At 39.1% G+C, this 24,777-nt stretch overlaps 1 protein-coding gene and 1 pseudogene across 10 annotated transcripts in view; one reads left to right on the top strand and one right to left on the bottom strand.

Annotated features, from left to right (window-relative positions):
* The window catches only part of ABI1 (abl interactor 1), a 133,490-nt gene that overhangs the window by 6,934 nt on the left and 101,779 nt on the right, over positions 1 to 24,777 (top strand). The gene's annotated exons all lie outside the window — the stretch shown is intronic.
* Positions 19,994 to 20,846, bottom strand: LOC118535752 (cyclin-dependent kinase 2-associated protein 2 pseudogene; annotated as a pseudogene).

Below are 24,777 nucleotides of genomic sequence, written 5' to 3'. Positions count from 1 at the left end.
CTCAATTCCAGGACCCTGAGATCACAACCCGAGCTGAAGGCAGATGCTTAACGACTGAGCCACACAGGTGCCCCAAAATAAATAAAATCTTAAAAACGATAAATAAAATTAATGTCCTCTCCTTTTTCCTTTTGTAACTTTAATACTAATAAGAACTTTACCTGTGGTGCTTTGGTCTAGTCCTGATCTGTTTAGATCCTGAGTTTTAGCATGCTTGTGTCTTTTGGACATCCTGGTCCCTCAGGATGATGACACTTTTTAATTCCTTCTGTGTGCGTCTGCTTCCTCCATTTGGTTCTGAGAGCTGAAGAATGCTAATACTTCTTGTAGTGGAAGAAAGGTATTTGAACAAATGGCGGTCTGATCTGTGGTTGTGGTTGGAATAACCCTACCATTTCCAATCCATCCTAATCTCAATTATTTAGAATAACCCTTTTTATCTATCTTGAGTGAAATTTGTCCTTGGAATTACATCTGTGAGTTAACAGACAGAAATATATTAGCCAGAAAGGAAGAGCACTAACATTGGGAGAAGAGGTTGAATCAAACATTAGATTATGTAGATGTAATTCCATAAAAATTCCATGTTGGTATGAAAAGTAAGTTTAAAGTAATAGTTAAATGCTAATTTAGGGTCATTAAAAAAGTTTGAAGAGTGCCTGGCTGGCTCAGTCAGTCTGAAAAGCATGCGACTCTTGATCTTGCTCTTGAGCTCTGAGTTGTGGCTTTGAGCCCCATGTTGGCTATAGAGATTACTGGGGGAAAAAAAAAGAAAAAAAACTTAAAAAAAAAAAGTTTGAATTTTGGGGGAGTTGTATAGTTTTTCTAATGTCTTTTTGTGTCGATTTTGATCTCCATTGAAGTGTTTGATTTTAGAAGAAATAATAGTCAAACCCCAGAACTAGAAATTTTTTAGTCCCTAATTATTTATTAAGACACTATATCAAAAAATAAGGGATTTAAAAAAAATCACAGCATTAAGGGGTGCCTGGGTGGTTTAGTCGGTAAGCGGCCAACTCTTGATCTCAGCTCAGGTCTTGATCTCAGCGTCATGAGTTTCCAGCCCTGGGTTGGAGCCCAGCATGGAGTCTACTTTTAAAAAAAAAAAAATTACAGCATTGAGAAGATAAAACATTTGGAAAATAGTAATTATTGGATTTTATTTTTATTTATTTAAAGTTTTTTTTTTTTTTAAAGATTTTATTTATTTGAGAGAAAGAGAGAGAGATAGTGAACATGAACAGGGGGAAGAGGAAGAAGCAGACTCCCTGCTGAACAAGGAGCCCGATGCTGTACTTAATCCCAGGACTCTGGGATCATGACCTGAGCTGAAGGCAAACGCTTAACCGACTCAACCACGCAGGCATCCTGGATTTCATTTCATTTCATTGAGAGCAGGAGAGAGTGAGAGAGAGCATGAGCTGGGGGAGAGGCAGATGGAGAGGGAAAGACAGACTCCCCGCTGAGCAGGGAGCCCGATGCGGGGCTCCATCTCAGGACCCTGGGATCATGACTTGAGCCGAAGGCAGAAGCTTAACCAACCGAGCCACCCAGGAACCCCTGGATTTCATTTTTATTTTATTTTATTTTATTTATTTTTTAAAAGATTTTATTTATTTATTTGACAGAGGGAGAGAGACAGCGAGAGAGGGAACACAAGCAGGGGGAGTGGGAGCGGGGGAAGCAGGCTTCCTGCGGAGCAGGGAGCCCGATGCAGGGCTCGATCCTAGGACCCTGGGACCATGACCTGAGCCAAAGGCAGACGCTTAACCGACTGAGCCACCCAGGTGCCCCTGGATTTCATTTTTAAAGGAAATAGCTGATCTGATCATTTTAACAGTAAACATTAATTCCTTAGAAAGGAGACTTGAAATTTTCTATTCAAGTTTTTTAGTGTTACCACTCTGTGTCAACTGAAATAAGTACAGTTAACTTTGGATCTACTAATTTTCTCTATTTACAAAATGAAGTTTTCTTTCTTACAAAATGAAGTAGTAAATTGAAGTTTGTGAAGAAAATTTGAAAGCAAAATAAAACATCCTTAGAAAAATAATATGTATTTGTTATCAAACAGATTCTAATTTTTTTTTAAAAGATTTTATTTATTTATTTGACAGAGAGAGAGTGAGAGCAGGAACACAAGCAGGGGGAGTGGGAGAGGGAGAAGCAGGCTTCCTGCAGAGCAGGGAGGCCGATGCGGGGCTTGATCCCAGGACCCTGGGATCATGACCTGAGCTGAAGGCAGATGCTTAACGACTGAGCCACCCGGGCGCCCCAAATAGATTCTAATTTTGATATGTATCTGAGCTTTAGCAACTTCAAATGTTGGCAGAATTGTGATTTATGTTGATTAAGGAATATTGGTAGGATTATTTCAAATATAACTTAATGTATAAAGAAACTAATTTTAAATCTTATTTTACCAATAATTAACACAATAATTAAAAAGTTATTATGGAAAATTTTAAACATTCAGAAATGGAGAGAATATATAATGAAACCTCAAATGTTCATCACCCACCTTTAACAATTATTAACTCATGGTGAGTCTCCTTTTATCTATATTCCTCTTAAATCTCCCTACTATTATTAAAAAGCCTATCTTTGGGGCGCCTGGGTGGCTCAGTCGTTGGGCGTCTGCCTTCGGCTCAGGTCATGATCCCAGGGTCCTGGGATCGAGCCCTGCATTGGGCTCCCTGCTCGGCAGGAGGCCTGCTTCTCCCTCTCCCACTCCCCCTGCTTGTGTTCCCTCTCTCGCTGTGTCTCTGTCAAATAAATAAAATCTTAAAAAAAAAAAAAAAGCCTATCTTTTACATATCATTTTATCCATAAATATTTTAGTATATTCCACTAAAAGATAAAGGCTTATTATTAAATCCATTGCATAACTTTTATATGTAGAGAAAAAAGATAATGAATGTTAACTATAATTTACTTGTGACAGAAGGTAAAGACCTCTAAAATAATTAATATATGTATATATATTTACAGTTAACATATTTTTAGTTTTAAAAAAAAAAATTTATTTATTTGTCAGAGAGAGCACAGGTAGCCTGGCAGACAGAGAAGCAGGCTTTCTGCTGAGCAAGGAGCCCGTGGTGGGACTCAATCCCAGGATCCTGGGATCATGACCTGAGCTGAAGGCAGACATCTAACCAACTGAACCACCCAGGCGTCCCAACATATTTTTAACTTACAGCTAATTTTGTTAGTGATTCCTGCCACAGGTTGATTAGATATAGCTATATTATTTGGTTTGTAATGGAAGTTTTTTTTTTTTTTTGAGGATTTAATTGGCTTTATTAAGCAATTCATGAATTCGGGATCATTCCACATAGCAAGTAGAGGGGAGCTCCCAAGTGGAATTTTTTTTATTGAGGTATAATTCATATAATATAAAACCAACCATTTTAGAGTATATAGTTCAATGGTATTTAGTACATTTACAGTGTTGTGCAATCATCACCTTGATCTAGTTCCAAAACATTTTTATGACCCCTCAAAATAACCTTGTACTCATTAAGCAGTTTGTCTCTATCCCTACCCACCTAGTACCTGCATCCACCAATTTGCTGTCTCTCTCTCTGAATTTACCTATTCTATATAGTTCATATAAGTGGAATTATACAATTGTTTCTGGCTTCTTTCCCTTCAGAGTAAGTATAATATTTTTGAGATTCATTCATTTTATAGCATTTTATAGCATGTGTTAGTACTTAGTCCCTTTTTATGACTGAGTGTATGTCATCCATTGATGGATATTTGAGTTGTTTCTATCTTTTGGCTATTGTGAATGGTATTGCTATAAATATTCATGTATGGTATTTATTTGAGTGCCTCTTTGCAGTTCTTTGGCATATGTACACCTAGGAGTGGTTTATAATACTCTTGTTGTGAAATATATAACTTAGGTTTGTACTGTAGTACCATTATATTGCAGTGTAATGAGGGAATTCCAGGCATGAACATATACTCAGAATTTCATTGTAAATTGATAGAAAATAAGACTTAGAGCCTAATTTTTCATTTTGTTTTATTTTTTATTTTTAAAAAATTTTTAAAGATTTTATTTATTTATTTGACAGAGAGAGACACAGCAAGAGAGGGAACATAAGCAGGGGGAGTGGGAGAGGGAGAAGCAGGCTTCCCGCGGAGCAGGGAGCCCGATGCGGGGCTCGATCCCAGGACTCTGGGAACATGACCTGAACCGAAGGCAGACGCTTAACGACTGAGCCACCCAGGCACCCCTATTTTATTTTTAAAGATTTTATTTATTTATTTGACAGCGAGAGACACAGTGAGAGGGAACACAAGCAGTGGGAGTGAGAGAGGGAGAAGCAGGCTCCCCGCGGAGCAGGGAGCCAGATGCGGGACTTGATCCCAGGACCCTGGTATCATGACGTGAGCAGAAGGCAGATGCTTAATGACTGAGCCACCCAGGCGCCCCTAATTTTTCATTTTATTTATAAGCTTAATTTCCCCCCTGATTACCAAAGTAATATTAAATATGGTAATTGCACAAATTTTAAATTTTTTAGAAATACACATGGCTTAGACAGTTACAAGTTGGTGGAGCTTGTGACTCTTGATCTTGGGGTTGTGAGTTTGAGCTCCATGTTGGGTATAGAGATTACTTAAAATCTTTAAAAAAACACTTCTGTGTACAGCCTTTAAAGAATGTGTTGAAAGTTTTTGCTGTATAGTTGGTAAACTCATATTAAGGCAGAAAATATTTGTCATAATGTATTTTATTTTATTTTTATTTATTTATTTTTTTAAAGATTTTATTTTTTTGACAGAGAGATACACAGCGAGAGGGGAACACAAGCAGGGGGAGTGGGAGAGGGAGAAGCAGGCTTCCCACCGAGCAGGGAGCCCGATGTGGGGCTCGATCCCAGGACCCTGGGATCATGACCTGAGCTGAAGGCAGATGCTTAACTGACTGAGCCACCCAGGTGCCCCTAAAATTTTTTTTTTAAGTAATCTCTGCACCCAGCCTGAGGCTTGAACTCACAACACTGAGATCAAGAATCTTACTGAGCCAGCCAGGTGCCCCAAACGTGCTTTTTGAGAACACTTTCTATTTGTGCCATGCGGAATTAATGTCTTCCAGAAAGGTAAACATGGAAATGTATATAATGCGTCATGTGGAAAAAGATACTTGTTGGTTCAAATATTAGCAACCTAAGACAATAACAAATACATATTTTAAAAAGTTGTGTACTGGAAAGGGTTTATAAGTGCCATTTTATTTTTTATTTTTTTTAAAGATTTAGTTATTTTAGAGAGAGCATGATGGGGGGGCAGAAGGAGAGGGGGAGAGAGAGAATCAGACTCCCTGCTGAGTGCAGAGCTGATGAGGGGCTCCATCTCATGACCCCGAGATCATGATATGAGCCGAAATTAAGAGTTGGGTGCCCATCTGACTCAGGTGCCCCTGTGAGTGCCATTTTAAAATCATGGTTACTACTCAGAAGTGGGCCCTTAACATAGCCCAGCAATCCCACTGTATTTTTCACATCAGTATATTCTTCTGCTCACCATAAACTGTTTTAAATTTTCTCTTCCCTTTTAAAATCTTTCTTTCTAATCTTTTATTCCATAGAGAAAATGGTCCTCATTATATGACATATAATTTCTTACCACTACATCTCCAAGCCTACTAGCATCCTTATCCAACCTGTTCTACTTCCTTCTTGTAATGGAGGAGAGATGTCCTTCCTCCTAGCTAAGGTCAGTCCTTATCTTTGCTCTGAGTGCCATTTTCTCTTACCTTTTCAGAAGGCTTACACTTCTTATATCTTTCCTTCTCTATTGAATTTGTGCAGTTGGAATCAAAACATCTCAAATCTTTCCCATATGAGAAAATTATCCTTTGACTTCATAGAGCCATGTAGTAACTGAGCTCTTTTACCTATGTTGCTTAAGAGTTTTATTAAAATTATCGTCTACACCTTTCTCCATTCCTCACTTTGCATTCACTCTTTTTTTTTTTTTTTTAAAGATTTTATTTATTTATTTGACAGAGAGAGAGACAGCGAGAGAGGGAACACAAGCAGGGGGAGTGGGAGAGGGAGAAGCCCGCTTCCCATTGGGAAGGGAGCCCAATGTGGGGCTCGATCCCAGACCCTGGGATCATGACCCAAGCTGAAGGCAGACGCTTAACGACTGAGCCACCCAGGCGCCCCTGCATTCACTCTTTAACCTGTTCTGTTTTGTCTGTCATCGTCACTGCTGCACTGAAATTGTGTTCAGTAATCTACATGCTGCAAAATTCATTGAACTCTGCTTAGTTCTCTTTTTTTAATGGTAGATATTTTTTAAAGATTTATTTATTTATTTTATTTTATTTTATTTTTAAAGATTTTATTTATTTATTTGACAGAGAGCGAGAGAGGGAACACAAGCAGGGGGAGTGGGTGAGGGAGAAGCAGGCTTCCTGCGGAGCGGGGAGCCCGATGCAGGGCTCGATCCCAGGACACCGGGATCATGACCTGAGCCGAAGGCAGACGCTTAACGACTGAGCCACCCAGGCTCCCCGTGGATTTATTTATTTATTTTAGAGAGGGAGAGAGCATGTGCGTGCACGAGTGGGAGGGATAGAGGGAGAGAGAGTCCCAAGCCCAGTGTGGGGCTTGATCTCAGCGACCCTGAGATCATGACTTGAGCTGAAACCAAGAGTCGGATACTCAACCCACTACTGAGCCACCCAGATGTGCACCCCCGTTTAGTTCTCATTTTGCTTGTCTTCTCAGCATCATTTCACACAATTATTTCCCCTTTTTTGGAAAAGCTAATCCTTTGGCTTTTGTGAATGACATTCTTTCCTACTTTCCCTGTTACTTTCTAGCCCCTTGTTCTCCTTTACTTTTAAATATTTTTTTTAAAATTTAACTTTACTATTTTTTAAGGTACTAGGTGTTCTTTTTTTTTTTTTTTTGGAGTGTAGTTAATACATGATGTTAAATTAGTTTCAGATGTTCAGGGTAGTGGTTCCAGAGAAGTCTCTATGTTATGCTATGCTCACTACAGTGTAGTTACCATCCGTTACCATACAATGCTATTCCAGTATCATTGACTATCTTCCCTATTTGTACCTTTTACCCTGTGACTTATTCATTCCATAACTTGAAGACTATAGCTCCCACTCCCTTTCACTTATTTTGTCCAACTCCCCACCCTACCTTAAAGTATTAAATGGCCTGTGATACCTCTGCTTGTTTGAATCACAGGTGCCTCAAACTTAAGATGCTAGAAACTGAATTCATCACCTTTCCCCAGTCTCCTTTACTACTGTCCATTCACTCATTTATTAGAAACCTAGGCATCATTCTTGACTCCATTATTCCTCTTTGTCTTTGTCCTCTCCTCCCAGTTCGTCTGTAACAGGTCCTGTTGATTCGTAAGTATCTCTTCAATTGGCCTATTCCATCTATCCATCCCAGTGTAAAGCTTAGACAACTGCTATAGCTTCTAATTGTCTTTACATCACCACATACCTTCCCCTGATCACATTCCCATTATCTATACTGTGGCTCAAGTGGTATTTTCTTTTGTTTTGTTTTGTTTTTTTTTTTTTAAAGATTTTATTTATTTATTTGAGAGAGAGAATGAGAGAGAGAGAGAGAGCATGAGAGGGGGGAGGGTCAGAGAGAGAAGCAGACTCCCTGCTGAGCAGGGAGCCCGATGCGGGACTCGATCCCAGGACTCCAGGATCATGACCTGAGCCGAAGGCAGTCGCTTAACCAACTGAGCCACCCAGGCGCCCTCAAGTGGTATTTTCAAAAGAGAAATCTGATCATGTCACTCCCTGCTTAAAAATCTTTCAGTAATTCCCCATAAGTATACAGTCTCACAGTAACACCTAAGAGGTCCTTGATAGCATAGCTCCTATTTTTCTTGTCTTGCTGCATTCATCCCATTACCCTCATCTTAACCAGTTATATTGGTCTTTCAGTTTTTGAAATTTCATTCTTTTCTGCCTTCTCAACTGTTGTTCTCTCACTAGAAAACTTGTTTCTCAGTCTGAATATTACCATTTGTCAGGTCTTGTAGTTCAGAGAAAATTACTGTACGTATTTATTCTTCACTTGATAAAAATTCTTTGAGTACCTACCATGTGTCAGGTACTCTTAGGTCCCAGAGATACTATAGTAAGGCCAAGTACCTACCCTTAGGAAGTTTTCATTATAGGGATGAGGAGACAGACAATAAACACCAAAAAATAAGACTGTTTAGATAGGGAGAAGTGCTGTTTGGAAAATTAAATGGGAAAACAAAGTGATTAAAAAATGGGCAGAGGACCTGAATTGATATTTTTCTGAAGTTGTGCAGATGGCCAACAGACACATGGGAAGAGGCTCAACATTACTAATCATCAGGGAAGTGCAAATCAAAACCACAATGATATCACCTATACCTGTCAGAATGGTTTGAATCACAAAAGACAAGAAATAACAAGTGTTGGTGAGGATGTGGAGAAAAAGGAACCCTGTGCACTGTTGGTGGGAATGTAAATTGGTACAGCCACTGTGGAAAACAGTATGTAACTTCCTCAAAAAATTAGAAATACTATATGATCCAGGGGTGCCTTGGTGGCTCAGTTGTTAAGCATCTGCCTTTGGCTCAGGTCATGATCCCAGGGTCCTGGGATCGAGCCCCGCATCGGGCTCCCTGCTCAGTGGGAAGCCTGCTTCTCCCACTCCCCCTGCTTGTGTCCCCTCTCTTGCTGTGTCTCTCTCAAATAAATAAATAAAATCTTAAAAAAAAAAAAGTTAAAAAGAAAGAAATACTATATGATCCAATAATTTCACTTCTGGGTATTTACCCAAAGAAAATGAAAACACTAATTTGAAAAGATATATGCACTCCTGTGTTTATTGCAGCATTATTTACAATAGCCAAGATATGGAAGCAATCAAAATGTCCATTGATAGATGTATGGATAAGGAAGATGTGGCACACACACACACACACACACACACACACACACACACAGTGGAATATTATTCAGCCATGAAAAGGACAAGAATTTGCCATTTGTGATAACATGGATGAACCTAGAGGGTATAATGCTAAGTGAAATAAATCAGACCAAGAAAGACAAATACCATAAGATTTAACTCATGTGGAATCTAAAAAACAAAACAAATGAGTAAACAAAAAGTAGAATCAGACTTGTAAATACATAGAACAAAGTGATGGTTGCCAGAGGGAAGGGAGTGTGGGCAAAATGGATGAAGGGGAGTGGGAGATACAGGCTTCCAGTTATGGAATGAATAAATCATAGGAATAAAAGGCACAGCATAGAGAATATAAAATGATACTGTAATAGTATGGTGACAGATGGTAGCTACACTTGTGGTGAGCATAGCATAATGTATAGACTTCTCTGGAATCACTGTGTTATACACCTGAAATTACTGTAACATTGTGTGTCAATTATACTAAAAATATTAAATACAACAGAGCAAATAAACCTAATATTACTCTGACCTGGTTAAAAAAAAAAAAAAACACCAGAAAGATACTTAAATGGGGTGATGATACAGAAAATTTGAATTGGAAGGAGGACTTCTTTAAGGAAGTTAGGGAGTGGTACTATGTGGAGGTGACATTAGAGCTGAGACATGGAAGGTAGATATGACATCTTTCATGTGAAGATCTGTGGAAAAGGAAAGATGGGAAAAATCTTTCTAAGGGTAATGTGGCTAGAGGATAGTTAGTGAGAGGGAAACTGGTAGGAGAAAGGTCAGAGATTGTCAGGAGCCAGATTATGTAGGGCCTTGAAGGCCTTGAAAAGAGGTTTGATTTTATTCAAGTGTGTTGGGGTTATCATTAGAGTACTTGATTTACTTTTTAAAAGAATCATTCAGGCTACTGAGTGAAAAATATATGAAGGGAAGGCAAGAGCAGAATCAACCAGCAGGGAGGGTATCCTGGTAGTCCAGGCAGGAAATGAGAATTGCTTATACTTTAGTGTGGGGTGGGGAATTAAGGGGGGAGAGCTTGGATATTTTTAAGGCAGAGCTGGACTTACTGATGGATTGGATATGGGGTATGAAAGAAAGAAAGGAATCTAAGGATGACTTGTAGTTCAAATTTTTTTCTAAGTATGTCAGTGGATGGTAGTACATGTGTGGGAGGATAATCAAGCGTACTGGTTGTTAAGTATGAGATACCAATTAGACAACCAAATAGGCCAGATGGTCATTCTGGAGCTTAGGAAAGAGTCAGAGTTGGTGATCAACGTTTAGGAGTCATCACAGAATAGATAAGCACTGTCTCACATAAATATAATGTGAGGCACATACGTAATTTAAAAATTTTCTAATAGCCACATTAAAAAAGTATGAAGAAACAGGTTGAAATTAATTATAATGACCTAGTGCATCCAAAATAATTATTTCAATAAGCAACCAGCATAGTTAATTAAAGGGATCTTTTACTGTTTTTTTTTTTTTTTTTGGTACTAAGTATTTGGAATCTGATGTATTTTATACTTAACAGCACATATTAGTTGGGACATGGGTAGTGAAAAACTGGGAGGATTAATGAGTGGGAAGTGCTGTGGTATGAAAGGATAGTTGGAATTGAGGTACTAGAGTAAGTAAACTGTAGAGATGGAAGTTGTGTGTTTAGAATGTGGGATTTTTGAAATCTAGATTTTTGAAATTGATGTAATTACTTGTGATCATGGGAGTTTTCGACTGTGGTGAAGAAAAAAATGGAACAAAAATTGTTTCAGTTCAGGAGGTCAAGTGAGAGGCAAGGGTTTTTGGTGGATTATCTGAGTGTATGTTGACATACCTAAGAAAAATGATATGAATAGTGGTGAATTAGTGAGCCAGATGTTAGAGTCCCTCCAGTGTGATGGATGTTGGTAGATGACACTTATAAGGAGGTTACTTCCTTAGAGACCTCAGTTTATACCCTGTTAAATGCTCACATAGAATCCTATATCCTCTGTAGCACTCATTGCACCTGTTTGACGCTTGATGCCAATCTCCAAGAAAGCAGGACCAGGTTTTTCTTGTTTATTTCTGTAGCTCCACTACCTGCTCAATACCTGGCACATAAATTCTCATAAAGTGTAAAGAAGTCTGGAAGCTTGGGGGTGCCTGGGTGGCTCAGGCGGTTAAGCATCTGCCTTCAACTCAGGTCATGATCCCAGCGCCCGGGGATCGAGCCCTGCATCGGGCTCCCTGCTCAGCTGGAAGCCTGCTTCTCCCTCTCCTACTCCCCCTGCTTGTGTTCCCTCTCTCTCTGTCTCTATGTCAAATAAATAAAATTAAAAAAAAAAAAAAAGAAGTCTGGAAGCTTGGTTCTAGTCCTCATTCCATCATGAATTAGTTTTATTGTAACCAGCCTTTAACTGTCTTTTACCTTCTGTTTTGAACTAGCTTATGTCCAGAGTGACAATTCTTTATTTTTATTAAAATTTTTTTTTAAAGAATTTATTTGAGAGATTTGTGTGTGTATGAGTGGGAGGGAAGGGCAGAGGGAGAGGGAGAAGCAGACTCCCCACTAAGCAGGAAGCCTGACGTGTGGTTGTATGCCAGAACCTGGAAATCATGACCGGAGCTGAAGGCAGACGCTCTAACCAACCAAGCTACCCAGGCGCCCCTATTTTTAAAAAAAATTTTTAAGTTTTAATTCCAGTTATTTAATACACAGTGTTATATTAGTTTCAGGTATACAATGTAGTGATTCAACAGTTCTATGCATCACCAGATACTCATGATGACAAGTACACTCCTAATCCCCAGATGACAATTCTGATTTTTAGTAAAGTTTGTTCCTGTGTGTTTGACTTCCAGCCTGACAATTCTGGTGTTTTTCATTAGTCTCTGAGTTCTTCAGTTTTCTCCAGAACAAAAAAACAAATCTCTGATTTACTTATACCTGTTCCTTCCATTGTGTTGTTAGCAGATGTTATGTTTAAATGTTTACTTTGTTATAATTAAGATATCAAAACACTGATGATTGTTCAGGAAATGATTTAATTCCAGTTGTTATGAACTGTGATTCCTCTTAAACATTCTTTTAAAAAAAATTTTTTTTTTTTACTTTTTAAAGATTTTATTTATTCATTTGAGAGAGAGAGAGAGAGACAGAGCACAAGCAGGGAGAGAGGCAGAGGGAGAGCGAGAAGCAGACTCCCCGCTGAGCCGGGAGCCTGACAGGGGGCTCGATCCGAGGAGCTGGAGATCATGACCCGAGCCGAAGGCAGACGCCCAACCATCTGAGCCACCCAGGTGCCCTCCTCTTAAACATTCTTAAAACCTTTTTGTTAAAATCAATTTTTTCCAAGTCTTACTGAACAGAGAATATGTAGGGGAGGATGTGTTAGAATGTCTTTTTCTTTATCTCTTGATCAGTTTTCTACAATATAGATCAATAGTACTGAAACTTATGGTCTCAGGACTCTATACTCTTGAAGTATTGAGGTCCTCAGAGAACTTTAGGTGAGTTATATCAATATTTACTGTATCAAAAATTAAGACCAAGTTTGTTTATTTATTTTTTAAAAGATTTTATTTATTTATTTGACAGAGAGACAGTGAGAGAGGGAACATAAGCAGGGGGAGCGGGAGAGGGAGAAGCAGGCAGGGAGCCCGATGTGGGGCTTGATCCCAGGACTCTGGGATCATGACCTGAGCCGAAGGCAGACGCTTAACGACTGAGCCACCCAGGTGCCCCAAAAATTAAGACCAAGTTTAAAATATTTATTAATTCAGTTAAAATAACATGTAATGGGTTTAATAATTTTAATGTAAATAATATATTTTTTGAAAATAACCATAATTTTCCAAAACAAAAAAAATTCTTTAATAGGAAGAGTGGCATTATTTTACATGATTGCAAATCTCTTTAGTGACTAGCTAATAGCTAAATTCTCATCTGCTTCTGCATTCAATCTATTATGATATTTTATGAAGTATATGAGACAATCTGGCTTCATACACTTGTGTAGTTGGAAGGAGTTGGATTCGGAAGGAGTATTTTTTGCATGTAATTGTGGATAATTTTTGTTTTTTTTTGTTTTTTTTTTAAAGATTTTATTTATTTATTTGACAGAGAGAGACACAGCGAGAGAGGGAACACAAGCAGGGGGAGGGGAGAGGGAGAAGCAGGCTTCCCGCGGAGCAGGGAGCCCGATGCGGGGCTCGATCCTAGGACACTGGGATCATGACTTGAGTCAAAGGCAGACGCTCAACGACTGAGCCACCCAGGCACCCCTGTGGATAATTTTTGTTGGTATTTCATCAGAACTTGGCACATAAGAGTTTCCTAAAGGTTGGTTGCAGTGTGGACTCTGAAATCATATCAGTAAACATTTTGTACTCTGTTACAGTAGAAATTGTTGTATAGGTCATTTGGAAAAGTAGGGAAGAGCTTTCAAGCTCATGTTGATGGATACAGGTTTTTTTTTTTTTTTTTTATTAAAGATTTTATTTATTTATTTGAGAGAGAGAATGAGACAGAGAGAGAGAACATGAGAGGGGGGAGGATCAGAGGGAGAAGCAGACTCCCTGCTGAGCAGGGAGCCCGATGCGGGACTCGATCCCAGGACTCCAGGATCATGACCTGAGCCGAAGGCAGTCGCTTAACCAACTGAGCCACCCAGGCGCCCGGATACAGGTTTTCAAAAATTCTAACTTTTGCTTGAAAGCTTGAATTTTGCATTGGCAACAAATATTACCAATTATTTTCCTTGAAGTGATAGGCTCATCTTAATAACCGTAGTTTTTTAGTTGTTTTTTGAAGTAACAATGAACTCGTTTTTGAAGTCATTTTTTGAAGTTCCATGGAAAAGTGGCTTTTTCAGCTTGCAGATAAATTGCACAAGTGCTTTTTCGCCTAAAGGCAACCATCATACTTAGAATGCGAAAGTGTTTTATGTTTACTCCCCGTTTTGTCACATAGAATATTATAAGTCATCCTAAGGGCAAAGATTTAGTAAAGTTAGTATTTTTCTCTCTTTCTTCAAGAACATTTTTTTTTTTAAAGATTTTATTTATTTATTTGACAGAGAGAGACACAGCGAGAGAGGGAACACAAGCAGGGGGAGTGGGAGAGGGAGAAGCAGGCTTCCCGCCGAGCATGGAGCCCGCTGCGGGGCTCGATCCCAGGACCCTGGAACCATGACCTGAGCTGAAGGCAGACGCTTAATGACTGAGCTACCCAGGCGCTCCCAGGATCCCAAGTTCTAAGAGAAATGTTCAGTAAAATGAAATATGTATAATTGTATGTAACATAGTTCACAGTATGACAGAATACATTCATTTGTCACCTGTTTTGTTGTTATTCAACAACTTTTTACTGCTTATTACATTCTAGAGTGTGTTATGTGAATCAGATATAATCTCTTCTTTAAGATAATCTTTGCTTCCCCCAATCAAATAAATCACATTTATTTAATATTTAATATTTAATTCATATTTAATAAACTTTATCTAGGGAAGTACATGTTGACCCGAGAATGTATGTAAGGTGCCCCCACCTAGCCTAGTGTGTCAAAGAAGTAATGTTGGAGTTGAGATCTGACGAGTGAATATATGTTAACCAAGAAGTTTTGAGGGAAGGAAAAACAATGTGCTTACCAGAGGGAACAGAAACATTATATCTATAGGCCCAAAGGTGAGTGAGAGCAGAGTGATTTTGAACAAGATAAAGACCTGTGTACTTTAGAGTATAGTGAGCAAAGAGGGGAGAGTGACCTTTGAGGAGTTAGGTAAGGATGAGATCAAATAAAGCTTTATAGGCTATGTTAAGGATGTTGGTCTTTTTTATGAGGCTGATGAGAAGACACTGAAAGTTTTAAGCTGTGGGATGACGTTATCATTTTTACTTTTAAAAAAGATTACTCATGTTAAGAGTAGAGAACAGATTGGAAGGAGGCTTGTGTATGGATTGGAAGGAGCTCAAGAAGAGATTGGGGGGAGGCTAGTTTAGAATTGATGGTAGCAAGTGGTGGTAAATTATCTAAAATCTCTAGTGCCTGGAATCAATAGGATGGGCTGTGGCTCCTTTTCTTTTTTAGAAAAACGAGTGTTTGAGGCTATAGTGATGTTAGAAGTAGTTCAACAAATAGTTAATTTGATATTCAACAAGTATTTACTGTCTACTCTATGAAGGACTATTCCAAAGTACTGTGATGTCATGTTGTGATGTCTATTATATGTGATATCGTTATGTAAAAATGATTGACTAATAGATTATAAAGCCTTAAATTTAGGGAGGAGAAAAATGATCTTTAGTACTGATATTTAAATGAGGAAATATTCTGTATGGAAGAAAATAATTGTTATTTTTGAAAGGTTTTCAATTTTAGTTTTATCACTCAGAATTTTGCTTGTGGAAAGAAAAAGTATCAAGCAGTATTTTTTTTTTTTTTAAGAGCATCTAGCTATTTAATACATTCCTCTAAAAGATTCAAATAATACTTTTGCATTAAAGGCAAAACCTAAAATTCCCCTTTCTTCTTCTGCTCTCCACGTTCCTACTCATTGCCTTCCCCAAACTGTTGTCAAGTTTGTTTTGTGTCCTTCCACTTTTTACTCAAAGGTTGAGGTGGTTTGGGAAGATTAATCTAGCATTGGTACAGGATGGATTAGTGAAGAGACAGACTGGATGCCCAATGACTACTTAGAGGACTTGTATTTGTCCAGATGCAAAGAATATTTCTTGAATTTAGATAGCTACAGTTATGATTGAAAAGGAAGGAATAAATGCAAGTATCAGGAAACCTTGGTGAAGGGGATATGGGTAGATAGGGCAAGGGAGAACTCAGATGACTTATTTTACCTATAGCCATTCTCCAGCATAAAGCTAATATGTCTACAGAAGGTAATTTGCAGTCACAGAAGTGAATCTATAGACCCTCTCTTTTCAACCATTAGTACATAGTTGGTTCTGACACTTCCCAGGTTTTACTCCTCCACAGTTGAATTGATTGGCAGAGCAGTGGGTTGGAAAATAGGAATAAGGCTTGACTGTTAGCTGGCTGTGTGGGCAGAATCTGGGAGAGGGAGGAAAGAGAGGAAAGGGACTCCAAGGTCTCTGGCTATATAGTATGAGGACATGAGGTTGAGGTGCAAGTTTTTCCTTCTAATGTTAATTTTGATATTCTGTCATAATGTTTTGTATTATAGATGTTGACATTTTTAGGCACATAGAATCTTTTTATAAGTACTTCTAAAACATGTGTGACTTATATGTGGATTGAGAATTGTTCTTTTTAAAAAGAAACTTTTAGAGAGACTTCTAAGGAACAGTTCAGTGTTTAGGGATTTCAGGGAAGATTTCTCATAAAGACTGAGTTTAGCTGAGTCATGAATTTAAGGAGTTAAGGGGCAAGGGAGGTTGGGAGGCAAAGGGAGGTAGGTAGTAGGAACAGCATGTGTACCAGTTCATATTTGAGAGAGCTACAAGTAGTTTGCTTTTGCTAGTGTCAGATGTAAGGGAGAGTAGTGGAGGAGATGAGAGCTCAGTCAAAAAATGGGCAGACACACCCACAAACACACGAAAAAAACCCCCAAAACCAGGCAGACTGCTGCCATTAAACTGTAGATAACCACCAGTTCAGTGTTTCCCACATTTGAAAACAGAGAAACCATTTTTTTTAACACTTTTTTTTTTTAAGATTTTTTAATTTATTTGACAGAGTGACCACAAGTAGGGGGGGCATCAGGCAGAGGGGAGTGGGGAGCCAGGTATAGGGCTCGATCCCAGGGCCCCGGGATCATGACCTTAGCCGAAGGCCGACGCTTAACGACTGAGTCACCCAGGCGCCCTGAGAAACCATGTTTTAAATTTAACACTGATAAGGTGAAATTGTGCTTTTGCTGTGTCCTGACAGGTATTCTGTTGCTTTGTCTAGACACATTTGGCATAATCAACAGATACCAATGAATAAGTGGGTAAATGCAAGAGAATTGATTTATAGGCCTAAATAAATCATTTTTGTATGAACTAAGTGTCATGACTCAGGACTGCTTGCATTAGTGGATTTATTATTAGTGTTTATTAGTATCTTGTGGAATGTAAAGCCACTTACTTCCAATTCACTTGTGCATTTCTTCCACTCATCCTTATTCCTCACTTCTGCCCACCCAAAACACACACACACACACACACACACACACACACACACACACGAAGAAAGGAAGAAAGGCAGCATGGTACTATCTATATGAAAATCCTTCTACTGTCTGGGTTTTTGTTTTACTTTGGTTTTGAGTGAAGAGGTGAGATGGTTTAAGGTGAGAGAAAGAGTAAATAATATATTTATATCACTGAGAAGAATTGCAATAAAACATTCCTTTTACAATCAGACAGAAGTCCTAGAAAATTTGCTTCCACCAAGATGTTTTGACTTCATGAATACTATAAATCATATAATGATCTTGTCTCTTTATCTTGTGGTTTCATAGAGATCAGAGCCAAACTTATGGCTCCAATTTATTGACTAGGACTGTGTGGTCTCTGTGGTCTGTGTAGTAATGTCCTGGCTTTATCTTTATGTTAATGGTTACCCTGACTTTTATCTTGTATATTTTGCTGTTTTGTACACATTTTTTATACTGATGTAGTAATAGCTAATGGCCTTAACCCCAGACCAATGAAATTATAATCTTTTTTTTAAGGGGAAATGAGGATTAGATCAAGTCCAGGCCTCTGGATTTTTTTTAAAAAGCTCACCAGGAGGTGTTGATATCCTCTCAGGGTTGAGAATCACTTGTTCTAGAGCAGGATGTTTTCAGCAAAGGGCTGGGGATAGTAATTATTTTAGGCTTTGTAGGCCATATGATCTGTCATAACTACTCAACTCTCCCTTTGGAGTACGAAAGCCACAGATGTTATGTAAATTAATAGGTATGACTGTGTTCTAATAAAACTTTGTTTTCAAAAACAGGAGCAAGTGTTTAGCCCGAGGATCATAGTTTGTAGAGCCCTGTTCTACAGCCTGAACCTTAGTGACTGTGCTATACTGTTGTTGGACCAAAACTGTGTTTGAGCTAACATATTGAGGTTAATGGATTTCTTCCTTTTTCTTAAATAGACTTTTATTTTATTTATTTATTTTTTTAAAGATTTTATTTCTTTATTTGACAGAGAGCACAAGCAGGGGGAGAGGCAGAGGCAGAGGGAGAAGCAGACTCCCCGCTGAGCAGGGAGCCCGACAATGGGGCTCGATCCCAGGACCCTGGAATCATGACCCGGGCCGAAGGCAGCCGCTTGACTGACTGAGCCACCCAGGCGCCCCTATTTTGTTTTTTTTTTTAAAGATTTGTTTTGTTTTTTGTTTTTTTAAAAGATTTTACTTATTTGAGAGTGAGCGAGAGAGAGAGAGAACACAAGCATGGGGAGCTGCAGAGGGAGACGGAGAAGGAAGCTCCCTTCTGGGCAGGGAGCTTGATGTGATGCGGAGCTTGATCCCAGGACCCTGGGATCATGACCCGAGCCGAAGGCAGATGCTTAATTGAGCCACCCAGGCATCGCTTTTTAATTTTTTAAATTTTTAAATTTTTTAAAAAAGATTTTATTTATTTATTTGACAGAGAGAGCGCGTGCAAGAGAGGGAACACAAGTGGGGGAGGGGTAGAGGGAGAAGCAGACTCCCCGCTGAGCAGGCAGCCCAGTGCAGGGCTTGATCCCAGGACTCGATCCCAGAACTCTGGGATCATGACCTGACCGAAGGCAGATGCTTAACAACTGAGCCATCCAGGCGCCCCCTTTTTTAAGTAGACTTTTAAGAGTAGTTTTAATTTCACAGCAAAACCGAGTGGAAGGTATGGAGATTTCCCATATACTCTCTATCCCTACACATGCATGACCTCAGTATCAACTCCTTTCTGTGCTCCTTTCTGTGACCCCCACACTCAGCACTTACCCAGGACTTTTCACCACTTTTCCCAGACTAGTATCAACATCCCCCACAGTATCAGCATCCCCCACTGGGATAGTTTATTTGTTATAGTTGATGAACCTACATTGACTCATCATTATCACCCAGAGTCTATAGTTTACTAGTTTCCATAGTTTAGGGTTAACTTTTGTCATTGTACTTTCTCTGGGTTTTGACATGTGTAATGACAGCTATACACCATTATAGTTTCATACACAGTAGTTCCGCTGCCCTAAAAATCCTCTGTGCTTCACCTATTCATTCCTCCCTTCTAATCCCAGGCAATCAGTGATCTTTTTACTGTCTCCATTAGTCTGCTTTTTCAAGAATATCATATAGTAGTTGGAATCATACATTATGTGCCCTTTTCAGATTGGCTTTTTTCACGTAGTAATACTCATTTACGGTTTCTCCATGTCCTTTCCTATCTTGATAGTTCATTTGTTTTAAGCTCTGAATAATATTCCATTGTTTGTGTGTACTACAATTTATCTGTTCAGCCTACTGAAGGACATCTTGGTTGCTTCCAGGTTTTGGCAATTATGAGTAAAAGTTGCTATAAACATTTTTATGCAAGTTTTTATTTATACATAGTTTGGAAACCCAAAGTGGCTGTACCATTTTGCATTCTCATCATGGAGGAATGAAAGTTCTGCTTGCTCCATATCCTTATCAGCATTTGGTGTTGTCATTGTTCTGGATTTTGGCCATTTTAATAGGTATATGTGATAACTTGTTTTATTTATTTTATTATTTATTATTTTTTTAAGGATTTTATTTGAGAGCGAGAAAGTGTGTGAGAGAGCATGAGTTGGGGGAGAGGCAGAGGGAGAGGGAGGAGCAGGCTCTGAGCAGGGAGCCCGATGTGGAGCTCAATCCCAAGACCCTGGGATCATGACCTAAGCCGAAGGCAGACGCTTAACTGACAGAGCCACCCAGGCGCCCCTATGATAACTTGTTTTAAATTGCATTCCCTGATGACATATGATGTGGAGCATATTTTCATATGCTTATTTTCTGTGTATCTTGTTTGATGAGGTGTCTGTAAGGTCTTTGGCCCTTTTTTTTTTTTTTTGAGAGAACAACTCCTAATTATCTTTTATTTATACAAAAAGGGCATATTTAGCAAAAGACACTGAAAAAAGAGTCACTATGGCCCAGGAGACAAGGCAGGGAGGTGACAGGCCTTCGGAGGCCCTGCTAGGGGAGGAGTCTGGGAAAAGTGGTGAAAAGTCCTGGGTAAGTGCTGAGTGTGGGGGTCACAGAAAGGAGCAAGCTCCAGTTGGATCAACACTGTTGGCAGGTCATGGGTGGGACTCACAGCGACCTCGCTACTAACTCTCGAAAGAGTCCCAGTCAGTGCTGTTGACTGAAGTGAGAGCCCCCCTGGTTCCTGGAGGGCACCCACCAAGGGACACAGGACAGGAAGCCCAGGTTGGGAAGTGCAACTCGGGGTGAAGGCCAGGGAGAAACAGGTGCTCTGCAGTGGCCAGGAAAGGTCCAGACTCGGTGGCGGAGTTGCGTCCTGTTACGTGGCGGGCGTTCCACTCTGTCTCTGCTAGGCATTCTCTGACTAGGGCCTGAGCATGGATGATGCCTCTCTTCAGGCTCTTAATGGTGCTCTTGCTGCCAGCATAGGTAGGCTGGATCTCTTTGCCCATCTCCTCTATGACTGACAGCAGGTCCGTGTAGGTGGTCTGGGAGCCCTGGGCTCCGGGTGGCTTCATTGCCTGCACATAGCCCATGGAGGGCGGTCCAAAGTCGTTAAACAGGGGTCTGAAAGGGGCAGTGGCTCCTGGCACCAAGCCCGATGGCGATGGGACACTTCCGGCTGTTGGTACTGGGGTGCTGGGCCCAGGGGTGCTGGAGCCGGGGGTGCTGTTAGGGGCGGGGGTGATGGGTTTGTAGGACATCCCCAACTCTTGGGTGCGGCGGACGCCGGCCCTCTTTGGCCCATTTTTAATTGGATTGTTTGTTTTCTTATTGTTGAGTTTTAAGAGCTCTTTATATTTTTTTGGATAATAATCTTTATCAGGTATGCTTTGCAAATATTTTCTCCCATTCTGTGTCTTGTCTTTTCATTCGCTTGATGGTGTCTTTGCAGGGCAGAAATTTTTAATTAAATTTCTTTTTAGAAATTTTTAATTTTAATGAAGTCCAATTTATTAAGTCTTTGATGGATTATGTCTTTAATATATCTAAAAAGTCATTGCCAAACCCAAGGTCACCTAGATTTTCTTTTTTGTTACCTTCTAGGAGTTTCATAGTTTTGGGTTTTACATTTAAGTAGGTCTGTAGTAAATTTTAAGTTAATTGTTGTGAAGGATGTAAGGTCTTTGTTTAGATTCATTTTTTCTTTTTTTTTTGCACATGGATGTCTATGTGTTCTAGTACCATTTGTTGAAAAGATTTTTCTTGCTCCATTGTACTGCTTTTGCTCCCTTGTCAAAGATCAATTGCGTGTATTTATGTGGGCCTATTTCTGGACTCTCTATTCTGTTCTTTTGATCTATATTTCTGTTCTTTTGCCAGTATCACACTGACTTGATTACTGTAGCTTTATGGTGAGTCTTGAAGTTGGGTAGGGTCAGTTCTCCAACTTTGTTCTCAAAATTGTGTGTTGGCTATTCTAGCTCTTTTGTCTCTCCATATAAATTTTACTTATTTATTAGCTTTTTTCCAGGTACACTGAGATATAATTGATATGCAACCTTATGTAAATTTAAGGTGTACAACGTGTTGATTTGGTACCCCTATACATTACAGAATGATTACCATAATAGGGTTAGTTAACACCTCCATCATCTCACATAATTACCACTTTGTTTTGTGGTAAGAGCCTTTAAGATCCACTCTCAGCAACCTTTCAGATATATGATACAGTATTATTAACACTGTTGTTACCATGCTGTACATTAGATTTCCCCAGAACTTGTTCATCTCATAACTGGAAGTTTGTACCCTTTACCCACATCTCCCCATTCCTCCCACCCCCACCCTTGGCAACCACTGTAAACTGTTTCTATGAGTTCGGCTTTTTTTTGATTCACATATAAGTTTGTACTGTATAGTTTTTTATGGTATACCCATGCCCTCAAGGTCCCTGCTTTGTTGTCGCAAATGGCAGGGTTTCCCATTTCTCATGGCTGAATATAGTTCTTTGTGTGTGTTTGTATATACCACATCTTTATCCATTCATCTGTAGATGGGACACTTCAGTTTGTTTCCATATCTTGGCTGTTATGAATAATGTTATGTGAACATTCTTCTATGTTACCTTCTGGGAGTTTTAGGATATCTCTCCAAGTGGAGAGTGCAGATACCTCTCCAAGATACTGATTTCATTTCATTTGGATATATACCTAGAGGTGGGATTTCTGGATCATATAGTAGTACTATTTTTATTTTTATTTTTAGGAACCTTCATACTATTTTCCATAGTAACTGCACCAGTTTACACAGACCAATTGGCCACATGCCAGAAGGTTTCCCTTTCCTCCACATCCTCACCAGCACTTGTTATGTCTTACCGTTTGTTTTTATTCTTTTGAAGTAGGCTCAATGCCCAGTGTGGAGCCCAGCGTGGGGCTTGAACTCACAACCCTGAGATCAAGAACTGAGCTGAGATCAAGAGTCCGACATTTAACCGACTGAGCCACCCAGGCATCCCATGTCTTATCTTTTTGTTGATAGCCATTCTAATAGGTGTGAAGTGATTATGGTTTTGATTTGCACTTTTTTAAGGTATTTTCCTGCCTTCTTTTTTTTTCTTTTTTAAAAAAATTTTAATTTATTTAAAATAATCTCTACACCCAGTGTGGGGCTTGAACTCATGACCCTGAGATCGGGAGCCTCATGCTCTACTCACTGAGCCAGCCAGGCACCCCTGATTTGCCTTGTTCTGGTGATTAGTGATGTTGAGCATCTTTTCATATACTTGTTGGCCATTTGTATGTCTTCTTTGGAAAACTCTTCAGGTTTTCTGCCTTATTTGTTTATTTGCTTGCATGCTTGCTTGCTGTTGAGTTGTAGGAATTCCATACACACACACACACACACACAACTTTCGATATTAACTCATTTCCTGATAGGTGGTTTGCAAATACTTTCTCCTATTCGTAGGTTGCCTTATCATTCTGTTGATTTTTTTGTGTGTGGTTTTTTTTGTTGTTGATGTTGTTTTTTTGCTTTGCTGTAGCTTTTTAGTTTGATGTAATTCCACTTAATTTATTTTTGCTTTTGTGGCTGGTGCTTTTCGTGTCCTATTCAAAAAAGTCATTGTGAGGATTAATGTCAGGGAGCTTTTTCCCTGTGTTTTCCCTATGTTTTCTTCTATGGTTTCAGATCTTATGTTTAAGTCTTTAAGCCTTTTTGAGTAATTTCTTTAATTAACATACAATGTATTATTAGTTTCAGAAGTACAGGTCTGTGATTCATCAGCCCTATATAATACCCAGTGCTCATTACATCACATGCCCTCCTTAATGTCCATCACCCAGTTACCTCATCCCTCCATCCCCCACCCCTCCAGCAACCCTTAGTTTGTTTCCTATGCTTAAGAGTCTCTTATGGTTTATCCTTCTCTGCTTTCATCTTGTTTTATTTTTTTCCTCTCTTCCCCTATGATCCTCTGTTTTGTTTCTTAAATTCCACATGTCAGTGAGATTATATACTTGTCTTTCTCTGATTGACTTATTTCGCTTAGTGTGATACGCTCTAATTCCATCCACGTTGTTGCAAACTTTTTGAGTTAATTTTTGTGAATGGTATAAGATAGGGGTTTAATTTCATTCTTTTGCATGTGAATATCCAGTTTTCCAAACACCATTTATTGAAGAGATTATTCTTTCTCCACTGAGTGTTCTTGACTCCCTTGTCAAATGTTACCAGACCATATATGTGAGGGTTTATTTCTGGGCTCTCAGTTCTGTTCCACTGGTCTATGTGTCTGTTTTTATTCCAGTGCCATACTTTTTGGATTAATATAGCTTTGTAATACCGTTTAAAATCAGGAAGTGTGATGCCTCCACCTTTGTTCTTTTTCCGTTAGGCTTCCTTTGGCTATTTGGGATATATTGTGGTTCTGTATAAAATTTAGGATTGTTTTTTCTTTCAGTGAAAAATGCCATTGGAATTTTGATGGGGATTGCATTGGCTTTATAGATGGCTTTGGGCAGTATGGGTATTTAACAATATTCTTCCCCTCCATAAACATGGAATATTTTTCTTTTTTTTTTTTTTTTTTTTTTTAAAGGTTTTATTTATTTGAGACAGAGAGAATGAGAGAGAGAGAGCACATGAGAGGGGGGAGGGTCAGAGGGAGAAGCAGGCTCCCTGCTGAGCAGGGAGCCCGATGCGGGACTCGATCCAGGGACTCCAGGATCATGACCTGAGCCGAAGGCAGTCGCTTAACCAACTGAGCCACCCAGGCGCCCAACATGGAATATTTTTCCATTTATTTGTGTGTTCAGTTACTTTCATCAAAGTCTTATAGTTTTCACAGTACAGATCTTTCACCTCCTTGGTTAAGTTTTTTCTGTGTATTTTATTGTTTTTGATGTTACTATATAAAATTAATACAATTACAGTACAAAAAGTTGTATTTTATTGTTTGTGATATATTGCTTTGTATGCTCTTGATGAAAAAGAATTAAAAAATTTTTTTTTCATGTATTTCATTGTTAGTGTATTGAAATGCAGTCGATTTCTGTGCACCAGTTTTGTATCCTGCAAATTTACTGAGTTCTCTTATTCTAGTATTTTTTGATGGAGTCTTTAGAATATTGTATAGAGAAGGTCATAGCATCTGCAAACAGACTGTTACTGCTTCCTTTCTGATTTGGATGCTTTTTATTGTGTAATTG

Source organism: Halichoerus grypus, chromosome 6 (genome assembly GCF_964656455.1).
Source record: "Halichoerus grypus chromosome 6, mHalGry1.hap1.1, whole genome shotgun sequence".
In the NCBI taxonomy this organism is placed as follows: domain Eukaryota; kingdom Metazoa; phylum Chordata; class Mammalia; order Carnivora; family Phocidae; genus Halichoerus; species Halichoerus grypus.
This window is presented reverse-complemented; position numbering and strand designations above follow the sequence as displayed.